This window comes from Phasianus colchicus, chromosome 10 (genome assembly GCF_987193195.1).
Source record: "Phasianus colchicus chromosome 10, bPhaCol1.hap1.1, whole genome shotgun sequence".
NCBI classification, from domain to species: domain Eukaryota; kingdom Metazoa; phylum Chordata; class Aves; order Galliformes; family Phasianidae; genus Phasianus; species Phasianus colchicus.
Window position 1 is genome coordinate 15,082,340 of NC_143445.1, and position 19,887 is coordinate 15,102,226.

Here is a 19,887-nt window from a genome sequence, read left to right on the forward strand (position 1 = left end):
CGTAGAATGACAGAATTCTATCTGACTCTCCTGACACTACCCAAGTACATGTAGAGTACTTGTAGTTCTTCATAAATTTAAGATTTGTTCATTCTCCTGCTGCTACTTAAGCAAATCCAGATACTATCTTCTGGTCTTCAAGATCTGGAGGCAAACAAAACTCTCCAAAACTACAGCAAAGGATGTTAGCAACAATCTCAATTTAAAGGAGATTTCCTTACAAATCATCATCCTTTGTTTAGGAGGGAAAAAAAGACAACCTTTCTCCATCCTTTCATTAGCTTATCTGTACTCCCTGTGCCAGGTCTGTTTTTAAGTACGCTGAAGCCTGACAATACTACTGGAAGAGAAAGAAATGAATTATTCTCTGGAGGGGTTATTATGAATTGCATGTTTTCCTGTCTATTTCCTCTGGGCCTATTTTATGAATTAGTCCCAACAAAGCAAACAAGTCATTCAAGCCTCACCACAGGGTCATTCGTGAGCTCAGGTTTTTATTTCAGCAGAGCAGAACCTAAAAGCTCTAGGATAGTCAAACTTCCAGATTGATCTGAAACAGCAATGCTTTCTGAAACAGTTACGTGTTCTTCCATACTAAAGAGACAGCGTTGTCCTCTCCTGTCTGCTAGCGGGTGAGATCTCTCAGAATGAAGAAAAACAAAACTGGACTCAATGCAGACATTAGGAAGTCTTCAGATTTTAAATACTAGAGTAGAAGCACTGGTCCCAGCGTCATTCTGAGATGGACAAGAACCCACATCACCTCTGCATGAAAAAAAACAACGGTTAAACTACTGTCACCTCACAATGAGGCAAAACAGGTAATAAAAACTATCAAACACAGGTAAAAATACAAAGGTCAGTGTATTAGGAAAAAGTAAAAAGCCATCTGTCTGCATCATTCCTGAGGCATGTATAGCTACCTTCCTCCTCTACTTCAGTTCTGCAAGCTTGTAAAGACGTGCTGTTCCCATAGGTTGTCATGCTTTTTCTTTATAGGCTTCATTGGCCTTAATAGATTTTGAACAGGAAAGGCTAGTACTTACTATTGTTATTCAGTGAAATGAGAGAACAAAGGAAAATGAACTTCATATTTTTGGGTGTAATTCCCAGACTTATGATCTAGATTCATCTAATTATACTTGGATCCAGAGAATTAGTTCCACTCATTGTAACAAATGGAACCAATCACAAAATTTGCATGTGGTATTTAGAATTCAATCCAGCAGTCGATAGCAGGGTTTGTTGCAATTTCTGAAGAAGAAAGATTGAAAGAGAGAGAAAGAAAGAAATGAGTAAAGAATAGATTTGGTGCAAGATCCCTCTGCAAAGTTGAAGATTTGAGTAATTCTGCTTACCAGGCAGCCTTAAAGGAGCATCATCAAGGCTTGCTAATGTCTGTACAGCATTCAGAGAGCCTCGGAGCTGAAGTCTTTTAAAAGCAGAGCGAAGGTAAAATTTAAAATCAGCCAGTTCAAACAGTGGACATTTACTTTCAACACAGAAGGTATCAGCAGCTGGCACTGTTGAGGTTCTCATTCTGACTGAGAGAGCTTACTGCATGCCATATCTGACTCAACCACCAGACACCACGCTTACAGAAGCAACTGGCTGAAGATCTCTGGCCTGTGCCTATTAGCTGATGGCAACTGCCTGAATCCTTCTCTTTCTAGGCAAACCCATTTTAAAGCTAACCTTAAAAATCACTACCACAGAACCAATAGCTTAAGAAAACTCTGGTTGGACTGGAGATTGCTGTTTGCACCACTCACCAATATTTCCAAGCATTTGGAAAAGTTAAATGGACCGAAGGACAGGAAAGGATGGAGGCATCAATCATCTTTTAGACACAGGATTTTAGCACTTGCTTCTCTCTGCAGCTCAGGCAGCAGCAGATGTTAACAATGCCAGAATGTTCCCTGACTGTGCTCTACCAGCTCTGTTAATTACCAGAAAAGTGTATAAAAAACAAAAGATTTCATCTTGCTATAGCCCTTAACCACTGGGCTCAAAGAAAGGTTTATTCCAAGATTTTGAAGAGGCTCTTTGAGTGAGAGCATGGAAGCTATGAACACTGACCAACAACAATCTCAAAGTGGACCTCTCTTAAGTAACAACAACAACGCCAGAACCAAGCTGATGAAAATGAAAAACAATGACTGTGCCTACAGCAGAAATACAGCAAGAAGATTAAGTGCCTTTAGCAAGCACTAATTTTAAACCCCAATCACTTTTGCCTTTTGAGGTGGGGATTTTTATTTTTTAATAAATAGGATAAAGACAGATTAGGAAAGAATCACAGAATGGTTCAGGTTGAAAGAGATCTTAGAGACCCCACCAGTTCAGGCTGCTGAGGGCCCCATCCAGCCCAGCCTTGAGCACCTCCAGGGATGGAGAATCCATAGCTCCTTTGGGCAGCCTGTGCCAGTGCCTCACTGCCCTGAGTAAAGAGTTTATTCCTAGTTTTTAACCTCATGTTCTCCTCTTTTAGTTTAAAGCCATTTCCTCTCGTCCCATCACCATCAGATCATGTAAAGAATAGAAAATAATAAGAAAATCAGTCCCCCTGCTGCTTGTAAGCTCCCTTCAAGTACTGAAAGCCTACAATGAGGCCTGCCCAGAGCCTTCTCTTCTCCAAACTAAAAGAAGCCAAGATAACTACCCACATCTGAACTGCAAGCAGTATACCAAGTCACTAAAGGGATAAGACACCTTCAGACCAGCATCTGTCCTTAAACACTGCAGGTATCTTGAAATGCTGCCTCAGAGGTAAGGTGAGACTTCTTCCTGTCCTTCAAACAGATCTATTCCGGGCTCAGTGAGCGATGCTGAGTGAGCATCCAGTGAGCCAGAGCACATAACATGTGAACAAGGAGGGGCTTTAACATTGTAAAACAAACAAACAACTGAAATAAACCAAGGGGCTCCAATCTATAAAATCCAAGGGATGGGGCAAGGGGTGGGAAGCACCAGTCCTGCTTTCAAAAGCAAGGGAAGATTTTGGGGGAGGTGGGAAAAGGACGAGACCGCCCTTCGCCAGCAGGGGGCGCACTGAGGCGCCCCAGCGGGCCCCTACCGCTCCGCGAGGGCCGTGCGCTGCCACCTGTCTCCTCCGCTCCCCGGTGGATTCGTTCATCCCGCAGAGCTGATCATTCATCTTCTCCAATCCGACAGCTTGTATGCTCCGCTCGCCTAGCTCTGTATTAACGCACAGCTGCCTTACGTGACACCATGACCTACTTCCACCCTCCCCCTCCCCCCCACCCTCCCCCGGAGAATAGCAAAGAACTGCTTCACTGTGGCTTGCAGGGAGGGGGAAAAAAAAAAAAAAGCAAAGTGAAGGAGTGCTGGCAGAGCACGCCAGAGTCCTTTTCAAAAATTCATGGCTCCTTGCAAGAGGTTAGGCAAGGAGAGGAGAGGCTGTCCCGGCTCCCTGAACCACGCAGCTGAGAAGGCGGCAATAGCAAAACTGAGAGAGAAAGGTCTTGTGCTGAGTCTGAAAGGAGAGACCTGTAATAACTTCACCGAAATCAGATTACTTTCCCACCTGGCTCCCACAGACAGAGTTTAAGTCAGCTGATTCAGAGAGGGAGCTTAAGTCAGCTGATCCAGAGGGAAGAACATGATCCAGTGACTCAGGCAACTTGGGCTTATTTCCATGTGCCCCAACAGACGTGATCTAAGGAAAGTGCTTAGCCCCAGGACCTCCGAGATAATCAATTACATGCTCATATACCAGAAAAGTCAACCAGCTTAACCCTAACCCTGAGGAAATGCTGCTATCTCCACCAGTTTTCAGTGCAAATTACAAATCTACATTCCTTTGAGGATGTGGGTTTTAGTCTCTGTATCTCACCTCCCTGGTGTTTGGAAGGAGATAAAATTCCCTTAATTCTCGAAGGTGCTCTTTGCACCAGACTGTCAGGCATGCTTAATAACTCAGTGAAGGGGTACCTAAAAATAAATTGGAGACATCGATTCCTAAATTACAGCACAAAAAAAATTCTCGCTAAAATCAAATAACACTACATAACGCAAGGATTTTTTTGATCCTCCAGTCCATCAAAAAAATTATTGTTTTTTGCAAAAGCTTATATAACATGATTTTAAAGGTACATTACTCTGGCTTACCTAGGCTTTCCTTAAATCTATGTGAATGGTTGTCCTTGGTAGCAAGCTCAGAGCACAGCAGCAGCAAGGCAAACAATACAAGTCCACACTCTTGCAAGTCAGAAGAGAAGGACCACATTTTCTCAAGGCTGGCATTTGCTTTCCTCATTGCTGGAATGCTTACACGACAAACAAAATGGATACAAAATGTTTGCATGTTGTATCCAGAAGGGTCCTCGTCTTTCTTTTTTCTTCTTTGTTTTCACTTCAGAACTTGGTTTGCAATGTAGCCAACACAGATACAATTTAGCAAGAACGGCACAACCTCTAGCAGCATTTGGATGGCATTTATGCTTTAGGATAATGCTCACTGGATTCACTGGCAGAAGTGTAACCCTGCATTGAGTTTTAAGTCTCTGACCTAAGGAAGAGCTTCAACATCAGCACTTACTGCAGGTTTTTATACCTTCACTTTCAGAACTGTAATCATTAGAGCACCTGCTGTTAGGGAGGAGCAAAAGAGCTTGAAGTGCAACACTATGCTTTGAGAGCTTCTTATAGCCAAGTTTAGGACCTGGATGTGCTGCAAATCACTGCCACTGTACTTACTACCCATGCCTATTTCACACAACCTTCAATGGGTCTCCTATGCTTGAGGAAAATCAGGAGTGGGAAAAAAAAAAAAGCTGATTGACTGATCTACACTACAGGATGTGTTTGTGAAAGGAGACAGACCCCAGGGCTCAGTCTCACTCTTTCCCTGACCTCACCCATCTCCAGTTCTTAAAATGCATTAAAACAAACAAACAAAACACTCCCTTGGAACACAGCTGCTCTGCTGGGTATGCTCAGGGACAGCATAGAGCAGCCTAGCAGAAGCTGCTCTGTTTTCCAGTACAATTAGTATAGGTGTTGTTTATCTTATTTTAGAGTGACCTGCTTCCTCTGGGGAAAGCCCATGTTTCCAATTCACTCTGGAAAAAAAACAACAAAACAACAAGCAAAAAAACAGCAGTGTTCTCCACTCAGCATGAAACAACCTCACAAATAGATGGGATGGATGAGTATAGAGCAAGTGAGAGTCTACCTCCTAGGCACTGAGTACAGCAGCAAGTCTGTGCAAAGAGCTGTAATCCACTTCCAGGGTCTCAGTGGCCACATCAAAGGCTCAAGGAACTGTTTTCCACAAACCACAGGTTCCCCACAGATGGCCCACAACTTGTGCATGGAAGAGTAGAACCATCTTCAAGCAGCTTGCAGGCAAAAAAGAAACACACACGAGACAACCAGCAGCATCGAGGTGCCCCGTGCTTTTTCAGCCCAAACACGTGCTCCTGGGCTTTACAGCAGAACTGCAGCTGGCATAATCCAGCAGCTATTTCCATCTTCAACCAACATGCATTGGCATGCCTACACAAACATCTGAATTCAGATAACCAGGACGCTTTAGAAGCAAATCTCCCAACTGTCACCACTTAAAGCACTTCAGTTCACACCACTGGACAATCTTGGAGGATACAACCTGGATTTTTTGTAGATGAAGATGGAGCAGGAGATAAGTCACAGAGCACATCTAACGTACTCCAGCAACTAACATCCAGCTCTAAGGACAGGTTCTCTGAAGCAGACCACCCCCACCTCCTCAAAAATGGAAATAGCATAGACGCTCCATCATTACCATCATTCAATTTACTCATACCAGACCTCCCTGTCCAGTGATACCCTCAAAGTCATTCCAGCTATACTGTGCTCCCAGCCATGTATGGGAAAGCCAGAATGCTTTCACCTGTTTCTTTTGCTTGGTGCTCAGGTAAATCTGTCCATGGAGATGATCCTTCAGCTTTTATTACATGCAATTGCAACAGCTACTCAAACAGGGCCTTTCGTTCTCTCTGCCTCAGATGTCTGAATAAAATCAAATTAATTCATTGCAGTTTTTACTGCTTCCAAACTTACTTTCTACAGATGCTTCCCCCATTTCACCAAGAACCATTATACTTCAGTTGCAGGGACCATTAACCCATTATGAGTTGGCAATATTGGTCTATTTTGAAGAGCTGGTTCTAGCTCCTCCATCACAATAAACAATAGCAGTAAAGCTGCTTGGCACAGCTGCCTTCTGAGAGGCTATTCATATTTTGGTGTTTGTGCACACTGCATGGTTTACGGCAGGGATTTTGCATTGTTTATTTTCTGTTCCTCTGCAGACAGTGGCATTGTTAAACAGCATGTGTCCAAGAGAATCCACCCTCTCCATGGGATCTCCTCCCAGCTATTACAGCACTTCCCAGAAACCTACTGAGCCCTGGAATAAACAAGTCTCAATGGGGGGACTGAGCCCACACCCGAGAAGTACAGTGCCATGAAGCCTCCATAGCAATGAAAGTAACTTGGCTTTGCATGAAACCTTCCTTTTGCTTAATGAAAACCCTGTGTTGTCACCCTTCCTAATGATGGTCTCTTGTCCCTTGCAGGCAAAAGACTTAATAATGGACTTCTCTCTGACTTGCTCCAGCTGTGGCATGACCAACAAGAGAATAGGTTCCTCCTCCTTCTGACCCATGAGCTTGGACATCTGAAGTGTTTCATCTCAGACAGAAACAGTGCCCAATTTCTGACACAGATTAAAACATGAGGTACACGCTGGGACTCTTCCTAGTACAGAAAAGCCTCCCAAAGACTCATTGGTTTGTTTCTCTCACCTGAGAGAAGTTAAACCAATTTCCAGAACTGGGGACAGAAAAATAACCTTCTCCCAAGTGTTATATAAATAGCTTTCGGAAGTCCTGTTTACCTTGTACAGACTGGGACCTGGTACATCCTCAGTATCACCTGGCCATTGTCTCCTGGCACAACGCCTCTCACAGCAACCCCAGTAAGGCACTGCTGGCATTCTGCCTTGTGTACATACACTCACCTTCTGTTATGGGATATGGAGAGATGCTCTGCAACATGCTATAAGAGCAGAGGTCAGCAAGCCCCTGCTGGTCTCAATATCCCATATGCAGTACATGAAGATCATGGCAACTTTGATTCGTTGATTCAGGCAGGCATTTCATACTTGCATTCCTAGGTTTTTGCTCTGGCTGACAGCAGATATCCAACATTTCTGCTGCCCAAGCAAATCACCAATTGCTAACACAGGCTCATTGTAGCATCTGTGGCTGACAGCCCACGTCTCTGCTGGGCCATAGCAGGTCTAGACTGACAGGCAGTGTCAGCGATGGCTCTCTCTATAGCACATTGGCAAGTTGCATAAACAGGAAGAGAAACAGTCTTCCATTTCTAACCTTTTACTATCTGACCTTAGACTTGTCCTACTTTTTGTATTATGTATCTGGATTTTTCCATTTTTCCATGTTTACAAACCATACATTTTTTCTTCCCCTTCATAATCCATTCATACTATAGTCTAGCTCACACGCAATCAAAGCAGAAGCCCTTCAGAAGCACTAAACCCAATACTAGGTTGCATAAAAATGATAGTTCCCATATGTCTTTATAAACACCATGCCAAACTGTACTTGTACTGTATTTACATTGTGTTAACATCTACCAAATTACCAAGCCAGCGGGAGAACATCCACCCATTCACATTTCTAAACAAGGCTTATAGTCTGAGTGGGTAGGCATTAAGTTTGCTTTTTTTTTTTTTTTTTTTTTTAAAAAAAAAGAGCAACTCATGAAAAAAAAGAAATAGCCTGATCTTGGCCTGTAGTTTCATGTTACTTGCCAGAACTAAAACATCTGCATCCTGTGGTATCAGACTGCTTGGGGACTTGGTTAATTCAGAGGCAGTTAAGTCTTGGATGGAATTACCCCCAGGAGAGCTTCCTGCTCTCCTGATGATTCACATGGTTCAAAAGCAGAGAATTTAAGCTACCATGACTAAATTCTTTGTCCTTTGCACTTCAGTTTATTTTCAAGTGTAAAATTCTCCAAAACATGGAACCCAGTCCATTAACACTATCTGAGGATCTAAAATACTCTGGAAAGTTCCTTTTCTATCCAGGGATATTTCCTGGCTAGCAGCCTTCTGATTTTCCTTGGCCAGAATCAGCTAGTAGCTGATCAAACTCAAAGCTTGTAATAAGAGACCCCCACTGTATTTTTTTTCAGTTGGCAACCAAACATGAAATTCACTTTCTGGGAACTCATAGGAAGTCGAAAGTGTTAAACAGATCAGAGCAATGATCTGTTAAATCTGTCTCTCCATAACAGCAGGGGAAAGATAGAGACAAAGTAAACTCTAGACCTTCTGCCTAGAATCATGAAAGCTTTTTTGGCTGTAAGAACTGAACTGTAGATGTATTTTTAGGCAAAAATAACTGGGATCTTCCCTTTCTGAACTGTATGGATCTCTATTACTCATAGTTGCACACTAATCAGCAAGATTTATCCCAAGATCATTGAGTTATCTCCAGCAATATAGCGAACCAAGTCACCTAGACTACAAGCAGACGCTGAAATCAGGACGTGAAAAACTATTCAGCTTTCTAGGGTGGGTATTACAGCTTCACTGTGCTACAGACTCAGGAAATTATGGATGCATCTTTTCTGAGGTCACCTAGGATTGCCTTACTGCAATTTCTGCTAGCCATATCCTTCTTCCTTGTTGCTGCAGCACATGCATTTGGTCTAAACCCAAGGCAGAGTCAGTACTGTGGAACTGAACAGCTAATGGGCCACATCTTCCTTCAGAAGTCAGAGCTCCTCATCTTGAGCTATACAGCCTCCAACAGTCAAGCAAGATGGTTGGCTGAGCGTAGGCATTAAAATGACTTTAAATGTTACCATATACAAGGCTCAGCTTGCAATAAGTCTCTAGGTAGCAGGCTATGTTACTGCAAAAGCTTGAAGGCTTCAAGGCTTCAATTGGCTGTCCTGTTCCCAGTTCCCACTACCAGGGGAGGTAGTGTTTTTAAGAGGGAGTCACAAGGAACAGCCTCGTACTATCATTCATGCACTATCACTCTACAGTGGCAGGAAGACATGTTTTCTTCTAGGTCTATTTAATTTGTTGGTATCTCCACCATTTCCTGGCCACTTGCAACAGAAGGACTCACCCAGTGCAAAGAAACATTTAGTAAGACTTGAGCAACAAGGCTTATTGGTGCCCAGACCAGTCAGGACTAAAAACTGCAGATAATGAGGGACAAACGTGAACCAGACCAGAGGCAGAGAATAAGGAGCTAAGTATGTCATGTCATAGACTGCACTGCACAACAAGTTGCGTGATCTCAGAGTAGTAATGCACAAGTGCTCCACCATAGAACAATTTAGGCTGGTTTTGATCATAGACTGATTTTCTTGCTGTTTAACTCATAATCACCACATGCTCTGGCTTGCCTTGCAGTTTGTTGAATAGTGACATCTTTCAGTCTGTTGTCTTGGGCTTAATGTAAATGGACAGGAAAAGAAAAAAAAAAAGACAAGACACCTTAAACTGTTGTTTCACTGCCCAAAGAATCTGTAAGACCAGCGTGGAAGAGTGATAATAGGCCCCAATTCTTCAGGTACTGACTCCACTGTGGACTTCTGAAAGTACAAATTCAAATAAATTTGTCATTGTTTAAGTGTTGCTATTAATAGCTATTACATCATGCTTTGCCTTCCACCATCAATAATAATAATAGAAGTTGAAATTAATCAGATATGCCATACTACAGCCTTCTGCTTATTCTTTACATTTGAGATACTTGTCAAACCTAGAATAAAAAAAAACACAGATCCCTTCTTTCAGGCCAATGAAGTCATGAAGGGTTTTTCAGATGCTTTGGTTTTGAATTACACATGCATTTGGTAGCCAAAACAAGTGAAAAGCACTGTATTTTGTACCCTAAATTTCTAACTACAAAGAGAGTTTCTGGGTGGTCATGTCCATCCCTCCATGTAGCCATATTTTTACACAGCATATCAGATCATTTCTGCAGGCACATTCATACTCAGGTCTTGGATTTCAACCACGATTTTGTTCTAGTTTTGTATTTGCTATAGTGATGGTGATACATTCTCACCTTACTGAGGTAGCACCATATATTCACTACATAGGGCATGCACAGGCAAGGTATTCAAGATCTTGTACGTGAAGGGTCTCACTTCAGGGTCAAACTGAAAAATTACACGAGAAGATGTCCTTTGTTGGCCCCCAGCACACTTTACCTTTCTTCATTCTAAGAAAGAAAATCTGATTTTTTTTTTTTTTTTTAAATAACCACCACAGGAGCAGGTAGAACACACGTTTTGACAGCCCCAGACATACAGAATAAGAACTATCCACGTTTCCAAGAACCAACTCAGCCATTCTGCTTTGGAGAAAGCAAGGCCTGTGGTCCATAACTTACCCTGGTCACATCTGCACTTAGAAGTCAGGTCCCTCTGATCACTAGGAAAGCACAGCCTTTGGGGTTAGGTGAACGCAGTCTTTACCAGATCCCAAGCTTTAAAGAAAACTGATTTTTGCTTCCTCCTTAAAGCTCCTCCTGAGTCAATATTTAAGTGCCTAACAGCAAAATCTTGAAAGTGTAATGCATGACATTAATACAGGATTTCCTAGAACTCATTCCTCTAGAATAGGGATTCTTATCATCAAAAGATATTTAAACTATGTAGATATTGTTCTTGGACACAGCTCAGAGCATTCCTATTCAGCCTAGAATTAAGAACTGTGAGAACTATGAAATTCTGATAGGCGAGTCCAAGTGCATGTGAATGAATGCAGTAGATGGACCTTGAAGTCAAAAAATGTCCACTAAGAAACTATAAATTTCAGTTAAAGTAACAGAACATCTTTAAGTAGACCAAATTTAATGTGATATTTACCTGTGTATTTTGTGATTAGCACATTTCTTACTAAGGGAGTGACTCCAGTTTTCTTAACACCTTCCCTATGGTCTTGACACAACACTTTCTATAGAGTCTACGACAAAGCAAATGCTCTCCTTGCAGAAAACTGGTGGGATCTTTCATCTGAAAAGGGTCTAAAACCAACCAATAGGCTCCAAAATGCTGGCATTATGTACAACACATTACAGAGAGGAAAATTCATCCCTCCTCCTTCCACAAAAGCTTCAGGAAATGTTTCAAATCCAGAATTTGATGCTAACAGAAGCATTATTTCACATAGTCTCCCCAGGGAAGTCTCATAAGTTGAAAGAGTCTCCAAGACAAAAATGTATTCCGTGCAGCTGGGTAACATTTCTTCATTAACCTTCTCGAGACACTGGGAATTTTGCAGAGCTCTTCTACAAGTTGTGCAATATATCCTATTACATATCTCTGGTCTGCAAAGACAGCGTGAAAGGGATGGGTGAAAAAAGGCATGATAGAGACTCCTAAATTCTGGTCTTGCAATATGGCACTCTTACTTATTCCTAGATTAGCATGTGGAATATCAGGAGCCCCCAGAGTGGTGCACCTGCTGCACACAGAGCTGGGTGAGCACCCAGCTGTATTGTTTACCATTGTACACACACATCCTCACCCAGAGAGGCAACTGTAAAAGTTATTGTCGTCTCCTCCCTGTCCTCTGTCAGCAGCAGTGGTCAGTTCTCAGCAGTCATTCCTAAGCACAGAGAAAGCCCCTCTCTAAAGCAGCTCACAATCCACGTGAAAGAGAAAGCCAACATAATTGCATGATGTGGCACAACAGTTAAGAGCCAAGAACAGAGCCCAAGCCCTCGTTTGCAATCCAAGCCCTGATCCCCTTCCTCTGAATGGTTACAGGCCCTAGATAGGAGCAGACTTGGATCTATACATGTTTGCACATGAAAGCAGTTTATTTTTTTTCCCCTCACTGGGGCAAGTCTAACTTGGACAGCTACTGAACAGAACAGATTAAGTAACCACCAAAGAACAGGGCAAGAAAGCCTCATTACAAACTGTTCGGTAAAGGCCTTAGCATCTCTGAGTTGAAGGCAAAAAAGAGCAGATCATAAGAAGAAAAGGTCACAGCAGACATTCTTGGCAAGGACTCTACACCAGCTGAGCAACTTCAACATCTGGGAGCCATGAGAACCTCAGATCATAGGCTCACAGACATGTACTCAACACTATGACATGTACTCAACGCTATAAGAGAAGCATTTCAAAGCAAAGTGGGGACAAGGCTGCATTTACTTACTGGCTGCATCCAAACCTGCACTGACAGAGGAGACCAGGAAACCAAGCCAGTTATCACTCAGCAAGCAGGTGTTGAAAACTTCTATCAGAGCATCACCTCCTCCATTAGTGTGGCCAGGTTTGCTGCAATGAGTCATTAGTGGTCAACAGTCAAACCACACCAAAGCTGCTGTCCTCAGACCAGAGATCTTCCTTAGAGCTGGGAACAGGAGCACTACAACAGAAGTTCTCTGTTGCCTCAATGAAATAGGAAGAGGAGGCAATATCACTATCACCCTCGTTGGTGAGTTGAACAATGCCCTTTCCTGTTTCTTACCCCTCAAGAAAAGCATCCTAGAAACAGCTGGCATTGATCACAGAGGCATAAGAAAGGGACTAAAACAGCCAAGGGTCCTCTTGAAAGATAGACAGCACTCACTAGAGTGAGAAACAAATATTTTACTTTCCACACACACAAACACCATGTTAGAAGATACCCTGGAAAGCAGTAAATTTTATGCTTTATGAGAACTGCCAATACTTCCCAGCCAGACAGATGCGTGTGTGTGGGGGTGTCAGTCAAACACCAAAACCCCCAGGTATCTTCAATGACAGATAGGCATTTTGGCACACATTAATTGCCTCTACAGCCAGCTTCTGCAAGGCCTAAGCTTATGAAAACCAAGAAAACTCCAAGTGGCAGTAAAGTATGCTGCTCTGAACTAGCTCTCCTAGCCTGACTACCTCTTATGTCCCTGACACAAGCTTTACCTGCAGCCCATCACAGGAACCTTCCAGCATTCTGTCCATTTGCCTGGGAGGAAAGATGACTTTGCAATCAGATGTTACCTTAGGCTTCAGACAGGATGGGTTCTGTTCACCACTTGCTCCCCACAGTCTTCCCACAATTCCACTTGTAGAGGCAGGCCATAAATGCATTAGCAATCTATAGTGTTCTGGCTCAGTTATGGCAAAGGTCATAAAAATAGCTATAAAAAAAAAAAAAAAATCAGTCTGCAAATCTCTTATTTCCTCCCTATTCAGCCCTAGGCTTCTGTTTTGTTTTTGTCGTGTTTCCCTCCTTCCCCCCCCCTCTCCTAGGAAATGTGATGAAGGAGGGTGGGGTGGCTCAGGCTATGTACAAATATTCAGACAGTCTCTTAGCAATAAATGGATCTCAGTCAGTTCTATTATCTGTCTGGCTGTGGCTCCTATTATCTGCTGTGAATTGTAGCAGCGATCTCTGGAACAGCATTCAGACACCATCATTACCAACTTCCACACTCTCCAAAGACCACGCTATAACAAGGCTTGCTGGATAATACTTACCATTAAAAGTGGGAACACAAAGGACTCAAGCTATGACTAACACAGTAAAAGGCTCTGCGTGGGGCTTTGCATTCATTGACCCTGGTTTGTTATTAAAGAAAATGCTAGGTTCAAAACCTAGGCCTGCGTTTTATACAGTACATCAGCTGATTTACACAGAAAGCTGACTTCATCTCGCTCTTGCTCTCCTCATCATCCTACAACCTCAGGGGACTGCAGCAGGAGAGGCACAGTGCAGGCCTGCCTAGAGCTAGCAGTGTACACATGGGACTGTAAACCTGGGTGCTGAGCAGCAAGCTCATGCCAAAGAAAGCACCTCAGAGCCTGTGACCAGGCCTCGGTGCTGAGAGCCTCTGAGGCAGCATTCTGATGACTCTGTGCAAGGAATGGGAATTTTGGGATCCAAACCCACATCTGATTTCCCTGCAATTTTCAAAAGTTCTCCAGTTCATTTGGGGTCCATCTGCAAAGTCCAAACTGAAATCCAATACCCTCACCCAGGGTAAAATGAGGGTTTTGAGAGCAAGTTGCTTAGGTCTTCCTCCCACAGCCAGGGAAGCAAGGCCACAAACATCAGCTCCAACAAAGCTCATTTTCCTATAGATTTCTATCCAGCAATGGATCAGTTTTGGCTTCTCAATGGAGATTTTGCCAAAACTGGGATATTTCAAAAGCCTCCCTCCTGCACAGATTCACTGGTGCCTTTCTCACTTGGCCACCTATTTCACAGCAGGGCTTAAAGTCAAACTACTACACCCCTCCTTCAACATGGCTAAAAAATTAGTCATCAACCTAAAAAGTTATTAAGAAACACTTGATACCATGATTGCTTTCCTGTGGAATGAGGGAAAGGAAGGAGACAGAGAAGGCAGAGAAGCCCTCACACTTACAGGCAGGAAAGCTTTTCCAGGGCCACCAGCACAGACACAACACTCCTGAAGACCACAAAGCAACCACCAAAAACACCACCTCAACACAACTGTCTGTCCATCACATTTTCTACCCCCCACCCCTCATGACCCAAGAGGGGTTAGCCTTAAATAGAACCACTGCTTCCTGCAGCCATCTCTCAGGGCAGCACCACCCATGGTTAACACAGTCCACGTTTAATACAGTTAACACAGCTGAAAGTCATTTACTGTTCAGCAATTGCTTACAGGCTCAGCTGGGGAAGGCAGTTGGGGCTTGTCTCTGGTCTACAGGCCCTGGGGTGCAGGAGCAGGGGCAGGGTTTGCTGTTGCCCCAGCTGTGCAAGGAACAGAATGGGGATGGGGCTTCAGGTGAAGCGCTGTGGGTGAGGAAAGGAGCTCTGAGGTTGCTATGTGCCAACAAAAGGAGATGTCTCCTGTTGAAAGGGCAGATTTTGTGTACTTATTCCCTCAGGGTGTCAACTGGGCAAAGAAAACCATTGCCTTGTCCCATGTCCTTAGATGGCTTGTGGCTGCCCCAAGTTGCTGTCACAGGACACTCTCCATTTTTGGCATCGCTCCTTTTCAGCATGCTGGGGACTCTTGCAGTTCTGCAGACACCATGATGCACAAACCTGAGCTGGTGATGAGGAAAACTGGGTTGGAGAGGTGCCGGATGGAGAGCAGAGCCGTAAAATGGGAAGATGTGGAGGTGAAGTAGTTGTACTAAAAGAGGCATTATGGGATGGCAACAACTTCAGCTGCAGAGAAAACAATCACAAACAGCATGGCAGAACATAGTATAGTACCTCTACGTGGCCATTTTCAGTCAGTGCACAATCTAACTCAAGCCCAAAGCTGGGGATGAAGGGAGAAGTAAAGAACTAACCTGTTTGTGAACAACAAGCAAGACACAACATCTCCTTGAGCGAGCTTTTGTAGCTTGGTGGAACACAGCCATTGCATCTACCTGCTCAGCCCAGCTCCCCCACAGCTGAAAAGGCATTTGCTGGGCAGGAGCTGTGCTGGTGAACGCCTCCCTGTGCCCACAGCTGGGCTGGATGCAGTTGGCAGTCTGAAAAAATGCATTTTAAGTGGCCTTCTGGTAGACAGTGCCAAACATTTGCAGAAGATGGTTTTTTTTTGGGGGGGGAGGGTAGGGAAGACTCCCCCCAATTCTGTGGTAATGAAAACATATTTGATTTGTACACTGTTCATATGTTTCATAAAAATGCTGATTACTCTCCTGAAGAGAGGAGAAACAGTGATTTTGTGTGTCCCACCCTTCCCCTGCACTACCCTTTGCACTCCTATGACGCAGCATTTATTGAAGTCGGAGCTGTGCCCAGCTCCTTCTGCCTTTCGCACGGCGCATCCTCCCCTCTCTTCCCACTCGTAAAAAAAATAATAATAATAACTTGCAAATTTACTTCAGTGGAAATTTGGAAAAATGCTATTAGGAAAAAAAAACACAACCCTCCAAACATACAGCACACACAAACTCCAATGCTACCCCTCCCCCCTCCCCAGAAAAAAACTTTTTCCTTTGGTGCATACATTTTTCCAAGGTCACCTCAGAGGCTTTTCCTAGTTGGCCATTAAAACAACACAAAAAAAAAAAAGCCTGCCCCAAGAAGCACATGAAGCCATTGCTGAGGCTTGGACCGCTTCCCTGCGTACAGATGCCATGGGAGAAGCAGCAGGGTGGGGGGGTGCTGATATTTTTCCAAGACTTTTTCTCTCACCAGAGGAGGAGGATGAAGATGGAGTGATGAGTGAGGTTCCGTTTGTCCGGCAGCATGAGTCACTCAGCAGCAGTTTCCGATACACACTGTTTTTTTTTCTTTCCATTACAGAATTTGGTGTCATTTATTCCTTCCTCCTCCTCAAGAAAAAAAAAAAAAAAAAAAAAAAAAAAATCCCGCTACTGTTATGTCTAATTTATTCTGGGAACTTGTTTGAGGACCCACCAAACTTGGTGGGGGAAGGGTGATTTGAAACACAATCCAAAATATAATCGGCTCTGGGAGCTTTTAAAGAGATTCCTTTAAGGCAGTGCCAAACCTTAAAGAAGGAAAATACTTCCACTAAATCCCTCCCACCATGAATGGGATCCTGTATGTCTGAGGCTTTTTATTGGCTGGGTGATGGGATTTTTTTGTTTGTTTGTTTTTGGTTTTTTTTTTGTATCAAAGATGTTACTCTTTCAAATAGGGTCTGAGTTCTGTGGCTTTTCAGCAGGCACTGAATTCTTGCTCCTGGAGCATGCAGTGATCTGACACAGCCCTCCCCTACAGTGGGTCGGGTTCTCATGCTAAGATCTGGCTCCTGGAGCTTGAGCTGTTGTTTTTTTCTGGAAGCTGTTTTTTCCCCTCTTCACCCTTTAAAAGCAAAACTAAGCAGCCTTTTATAAGCCCTTAAAAAGGAAAAAAAAACAAAAAACAAAAACAAAACCAGCAGCCAGCCAGCACTGGGAGGTGAGGCAGGAGAAGGCTCCATCAGTAGGGACATCATTGTCACAGAGCCAAGACAACCCAATCACCAGTTTTATAAGCCACGTGTGGACATGCGTGGCCATCTTGACCCTTATTCCCTGCTCAAGTCACCACACTTGATCATGCTTCACATCTCAGATGGGCAAACTTGAGCTGTCATTCTTCTGTGCCTACTCTGTGTACATTCTGACAGAGGTGGATCGGGCTTCAAATGGTGTTGTTACCTGTCTAGTCTCTTGCACTGGCAGATAGCAAGGATGAGTGCAAGTTTATTTGTTCATTAGTTTTGATGGAAGAGTATTTTAGGGAGCTCTGGAAGCACTGTTTTACTTTATCTAGAGCCAGGAGGTCCTGCAGCCCAGTAGCTGCCAGATACACTCAGATCTGGAAATGCCTACCACTACCATTTCTTTCTTGCAACTAATGGCCTTAACTCAGCCCCACAGCCTGCACAGTTCTTAATCCTCATTCTTTATTCTTTCAGATGCTACGTTTAAATTCCTCTGCTCTGCTCAGGTCAGTGTAAGCTCCACCAGTTCACCCTGTGCAATGAGAGTAAACAGGAAAACTCATCAGCAGGGAAAACGGCTGGGAGCTCGGCTGGAGCAAACTCCACTTTGTCTGAACCCAGGCATACTTAGGAGCCTAAAAAAGGACCTTTTTTCATTGACTAGGAGGTCGAAGACCTCCTGGCATTCTGTCTAGAACAGCCTCGTTCTTCACATGCCATAAGCAACTTCTCTTCTGCATTTCAACTTTTTCTAGTGCAATCTCACCCATCACCAGTAGGGCCCATCCCTGTATTGATGACTCTTCTCATATGGACTAGAGAGCCAGACAAGATCAATGGCACTATGACAGTGCTGTCTGTTTAATAGGCTTCTCACAGGGGACAGCTGCAGTTCAAGTATTTTATCACTGTTTGTGCTGTTTTCCCTCAAGGATCACTGCTCTTGGACTGCACCAGGAGCTCTGAGCAAATGGCTGCAGCAGAAGGGAGTTTGGCTTCACCAGACCTTCCTTTCTGGGTGTGAGGTGACTGGAGAATGCGGTGCTTCACCTGCCCGGCTCACCAAGCAGTCCTGAGTGCTGCGTGGCCCCGACCAGGCCTTGTGTCATGTGCCATGCTGGTGCCTGACTGCTGTTTTCTGCTTGGCCATTTGTAAAACATTTGGTCATTTAGGGCTACAAAAGAATCTTGGAGACCCCACGAGAAATACACCCACTCCGTTCTGATTTCCTGTTTACAGTTATGTTTTGGGATGTGTTTCCAAGCCAGTTTAATCTTTTTACTCTTCCACATTGATTTTGAATCATTCTAGCTTAAGTATTTTGAGTACCAAAACAAATATTTTTCATGAGTCTCAAACCACAAGTATCTTACTGACCATATTTTTAATTTCATCACAAATAATCCCAAGTCTGGCTTGACAGGATCCATCTTCCATAAGGTACCAGGCGCCTTCTGATTAAGAATCAGTCTCATGAAAGCAGGCATTTAGTGGTGTTTCAAGGCAGCTCTGAAAGGCATTGCTTCAGAGCTCCTACCTCACAGCAAAAAAGGCTTGTAACCCCATCCAAGAATGCAACTCAAACTCTGGAATAAAACGGTGCTCATCCAGCTTTACATTTCTCATGCATTAGGTTTCAGTAGTCAGCAAAACATGATTGGCATTTCCCAAGTGCACGCAAACATTATTTATTAAAGGAAATTGGAGTCCCCTCCCTTAATAGCCTAAAGCCTAATAAAGCACAACCCAAACAAAACCCAGAGTACTCAAGTTCTGCTGAACTCTGAGCACTGCCATACTTGCCTGCAGGTTTGTAGTTCAAAATGCACTATAGAAATTGAGTGGCAAGTTCTCTACACACAGCAATAGTGTGGGATTCTCCATAAGGTCTGTCTGCAGCATAATACTTGGTGGATTTTCTTCCCCATTTAACAAAAGTTATGACTCAAAGCTCCAGCGTGACCCAGCAGAATGTGTTTTTTGAATCTGTGTAGGAACCCAATTTAAACATTGTAAGTTGAAAGGGAAGAAAAAAGAAGCCAACCTCACATCAGGTTTTCTGTGCCAAACCTCACCATATAGACATGTGCAATTATGGAACTTCCTGAAATATATTTTTGCTAGAAAGAGAAAAGGATGAAAGTTACATGGGACTCTAAAGAGCCTCAGGAAAGGATACAGAATCATAACCAAATAACCCACTGAGTGGGGAAAGAAAACCACAGTGCTCATTTCAGGTGGCAGTTGAAGTCTGAGCTCTCAAATATATATGATAAAGGAGGTATCGACATGCAACACATGCCAGCATGTGCTTTTGAGGCACTGATTACACTTGGAGGCAGAATGCCTTGCTGCAGATTCGGTGTTACTGCCATGAACCTGTTCATTCATTCCCAGCAAAAACACCCATATATTTTTTTTTTTCTTCCTGTTGTTTTCAGCAGCATGTTCTAATCTCAGCTTCTCCGACCTCCCCCTAAAATGTCAGCACTTATGGTCAACTGCTCAGCATCACCAGGAGAGAACTGGAAACTCTCCCAGTGCCGGCGCCCACATCTCACCCCCTACGGGGCCCTGGGACTGGCAGGATTTCTCCAGCCTTCAGTTGTGTTCCAATGTACTCTCTCACACAGTTGTTTACATCATTTTTTTGTAAGGATAGGGTTTGGTTTTTTATTTCCCCCCCTCCCTCCCCCTTCTGATCCTCATGAACCTTAATTATGAATCCAAGGTCATTATCAGTGATGTCAATTATACAATGGCTGAGCAGCTGCTCCCCCTGTTGCTGGCCTAATAGTGCCATGTTGAAGTAGACAGCAGAATTTCTTGTGCCATTGAAAATTTGCTATATCATGAGATTCCTTTCAATTGCAAAAGCAGAAAAACAGCTTGAGTACTTTTCCTCCTACATCTTCATTTCAAGCTGCTTTTACC

At 43.6% G+C, this 19,887-nt stretch overlaps 1 long non-coding RNA gene across 1 annotated transcript in view; it reads right to left on the minus strand.

Moving 5' to 3' along the window:
- Positions 1-16,327, minus strand: part of LOC149916624 (uncharacterized) — a 91,829-nt gene extending 75,502 nt beyond the window's left edge. The window contains exons 1-2 of the long non-coding RNA XR_016469655.1: positions 14,430-16,327; positions 13,060-13,199 (exon numbers count right to left, since the gene is read on the minus strand). This is a non-coding gene — a long non-coding RNA (uncharacterized LOC149916624). The remainder of the gene's footprint in view (positions 1-13,059; positions 13,200-14,429) is intronic.
- Between the last annotated feature and the right edge of the window lie 3,560 nt (positions 16,328-19,887).